Raw genomic sequence first — 4043 nt, 5'->3', positions numbered from 1 at the left:
ATGAAATAATAGGTTACTATGGTTGTAATAGTAAATCTGCTCTAGTGTTTTGCTTTATATATATTTATCTATATTTTTTAGTAAAACTTGTTTTTCTTTTTAGCATGATTTTCTTGATGGAACAAAAAAAATTGTGGTCTTTTTCAATTTGTTCAAAATTTGTTTAATTTGTGGTAATTGCAATGTCCCTTTACATTTCCTGTTTACAACACTTAAAAGAATATTTTGACATTCCGGGAAATATGATTATTTACTTTCTTGCCATGTCTGTCTCATGTACGATAAATATGGAGCTACAGCCAGCAGCACCTCTGTACATGTAGCAAAATCTACCCAGCAGCAGTAGCTTTTCACACAGAGTAGTTCATGGTCATTCAGCGCACCGAGCTGCATATTGGCACAATACTCCTGGAGAAAAGGCAGTGTGACAGCAGCTATAGACAGGTTCACCGAGAGACAGCTTCACCCAGCATGCTGGAAACTCAGGTAAACTCCCACTGCAACGTTACAGTAATATTTTTATCAGCTTGAAGTTGAACTGATTCATGCTCGTTACATGAAAACGTTACATTTTCTGCATTTAGCCGAATTAATACATCGCCAGCTTTTCAGTAATGTTACTATTTGTGTATTTTCACCGGAGGCTCAGCAATGTGAGCACAGCTAAATGTATTGGAGGACAACGAAACGGTAAGTGAGCTGGACTGAATATTATAAATAAGACTGTTGCCACATTTTATAACAGTTAGACCGCAGTAGGTAACATTACTGTGGTGAATGGTTCTTCCAATTTGTTATCCTGTGCAGTTATGTTGCAGTATTGTATATTATGTGGGTCACATAAGTTAGAGCAACTAAGACGGTTAAGAAGCTGTGTACCTGAGTATCAGTAAACCTCAATAATTGAACGTTACGAAGCAAACAGCGGTAGATCCGTGCTAATGTGGCCTGCTGCTCCTGCCTCGCATCACTATAGACGGGTTTCTGTGCAACATCATCACCGAGTTGCTCGCGCAACCAGGGGGCAGAAAGCAGAACTCGGTCTTCGCAGCATATCAGTTTATATGGCATATATAGCTGCAGTGTTGGGCAAATTACTCTAAATGAGTTACTTATTACTCATTTAAAAAGTAATAATATTACTTATTACTGGGTATTAAAAGTAAATAAGTAGAAAAGTAAAAATATTTCTCTTACGTTACAATTACTTTCAACCACCCCACCCCATCCTTAAAAGTGACAGAAAACCTGTTCAGCAGCGCATTTTAGAAATGAATCCACTTTACTGGAACAATAATTAACCTGAGGAGTCAACCAGCAGGACTGAAAACACTGCAGCCTCTCAGACCAGGGGATGCTGTATCATATAGGCTATTTAAAAATAATAAAAAAACAAAGCAGGTCCCTCCAGACTTTTTAGCTAATTGCGTATTCATAACAGCATCAATGAGTATGATTTTTACGAAGCATATACCTTTTTTAACGCCACTGTCTGAGCAAAAATCAAGCAAGTGTCTCGACTTCAGAACTAACTGTTTTGCACATGCATTTATAAGAGAAGTATTCTGTGCTTTTAAGAAACACGGAACGTTGATTAACACCACTTTCTCCTGCCGAGTGGACGCATCACAGTAGCAGCCGGAGTTTCTTTCTACAGGCAAAGTTTCACGTTGCTGTGCTGCTTTAGCAGATGCTTCAATACAAAATTGTTTGCAGTTGTAAACTTTTTGCTGGTCACACAAAGTTTACAATGGAAGACAATGTTCTTTGCATCTCTGAGTGTGACACAGCTAGGACAAATTGCAGTACTTACAGCTGTGGAAAGAATGCCTCTCTCCCTCATTTTCCATTAGCCTTTTGGCTAGCAGTTGATTTGAACAACATTACCTCCAGCTTCGCTAGTCTGCAGCGCGGTTGCATATGTTATATTAATATTCAAAATGAAACACAAACAAACAGATCCAACTCTGAAATCCCAGTTTATTATTAAGTCAACAAGAATTTACAAACAATGCGTATTCTACGTTGTGGTTGACTACAGTCTTCTGACCAGCTACCAAAGCACTTTTGCCCCGCATCCAGTAGTGTTTGTAAACAAGAAACCCATCTATAGGGTAAAGTAAACAAATGGCTCCATATTTGATTTGTACCGATACATAATTTCTTGCAGGCTAAAATCAATACTTTAATATAATACCGGTGATACACAGGATAGTAATGTGGATCGCGTTAGTTTGTGAAGTAATGTGGAAAGCCATAACTTTACATATTATATATTGCATGGGATAACGTTAGCAACTACTCAGCGTTAGCCTGTGAGCTAACGTGACTCTCTCCGTGACTCCAGTCTTTCTGATGTTGACTGTTTTCACTGACATCATCGGATTCTTGTTTGGTCTGACAGGCTTGAGCACATAAACCTTTACTGTTGTTTTGTATCCTTATGTGGAGTTTGTGTTGGAGTCTGTGTTGTGCTGGGAGCCAGTTTTTTTATGGTGTTAGTAGACTGTATTTCGTTTACTGCAGTGTTGTTGCTGTAGTCGGAGAGAGGCTCGGGAGCGTGCACAGGGCTAAATCCGATCTGGTGTCCTCACATAAGAAGCAGAAAAGTGGCTGTTCCAAGCAACAGTGAAAACAGGCGTGAACTTCATTTCTAAGTGACGCTACACCCCATTGACAATATGGCAGCGAAAATTTGATATATCAAGAATTAATTTCACTGAAAAACTACATGTAGCCCCTTTAACCAGTTACATCTCTAATTGGAAACAAAAAACTCAGTGTAAAAATGACTATTCTTCAAGAGTTTGGACAGAACCAGCTGGTGGCTATAGCTTCATATTTGACAAACATTCGAGTGGTATAAATCTTTTCATCTAAATCTAATCATGAAAGCAAATAGGCATAGTTCCCAGAATGTTGAGCTATTCCTTCAGTGTTTCATTTAACACCATCATCACCGTTTACTATCATCAGAGTTCCAAGCTTGGATGATGTGGTGAGTCCACTGTTTCTGAAAGCCAAAAAAAAAATCATGTCAGCATGAAGGAAATCCAAGTGAGGTCCTCAAGATCTATGGAAATCTGACAAGAGCGAAGCCATGGCTAACAACATAGCACTTTGAGGAATTGGAAACCAGCAACCAAAAACCTCAATGAAGCAAAATATGACCAAAAAAATTCAGCTTGTGCAGGATTCAGGCTGCAGTCCAATGTTGTGGATAAGGGGGCAGGGCCGATTAAGTTATTGTTTAGTCTACATACCAGGTCATGTCAAACCTATTTATCAGATTGCATTTAAAATATATCATAAATGTTCTGAATGTGTGTCAAATACAAATAAATAAATCAAAGCCATCTGTCAGTGAGATATCTTTACCTCATGTCTTGTTCTGTTCACTCTGTCCATTGTGGCTTCTGCACACCAACATATAAACAAAGCAATAAGTCTATTCTTATTCCTCTGTGAAGTAGCTGGACAGTGCTATTATTGTCACTTTTACTGTTGTGGTCATAAGAATTTATAAATGTTGAATCTTTTGCTCTGTTATCTACTGCTGTTGTGCACAGTCTTCATGTCTGTATTGTGCTGTAAAAAACGTTTTATGGAACTTGTAATAGCTATTTGCAAGGAGTCTGCCAAATTTCTGAATGATATGCAGTCTGTTTGCCTTGTGTCAACTATGGCTTACATTCCAACCATTCAAAGTCAGGCTATACACTGAGGTGGCAAATCCAATTTGAGAAGTATGATGATAGCGTGCAATGTGCAGCAGTGTTTTGCCCTGGAGTGTTGAATGGAGGATTTCTCTCTTAATTAGAGATGGTATTGAATATTGTATATGGTTTTATTTTGTAGGCTTGAATTTGCATGTCTTTCTCATATAAATGGTTGCAAAGATTATTAAAAATGTCATTATTAACTCCACCAAGGAGCCATATGTTTTGGTGACGTTTTGTCTTTCAGCAGGATTGCACTGGCTGGATTTTCATGAGACTTGGTAGAAGAGTGTAGACAAGGAAGAACCCATTAAAGATCCGGAA

At 38.4% G+C, this 4043-nt stretch overlaps 1 long non-coding RNA gene across 1 annotated transcript; it reads left to right on the top strand.

Annotated features, from left to right (window-relative positions):
- Nucleotides 1–398: 398 nt before the first annotated feature.
- On the top strand, nucleotides 399–3539 carry LOC123972236. The gene is made up of 2 exons (XR_006825385.1): nucleotides 399–486; nucleotides 2527–3539. It is a non-coding gene; the product is annotated as an uncharacterized LOC123972236 (long non-coding RNA).
- The last annotated feature ends 504 nt before the right edge of the window (nucleotides 3540–4043 follow it).

This window comes from Micropterus dolomieu, linkage group LG06 (assembly GCF_021292245.1).
Source record: "Micropterus dolomieu isolate WLL.071019.BEF.003 ecotype Adirondacks linkage group LG06, ASM2129224v1, whole genome shotgun sequence".
Classification (NCBI taxonomy): domain Eukaryota; kingdom Metazoa; phylum Chordata; class Actinopteri; order Centrarchiformes; family Centrarchidae; genus Micropterus; species Micropterus dolomieu.
Note: the sequence above shows the minus strand (reverse complement) of the source record. Positions and strands in the feature narration are given on the sequence as shown.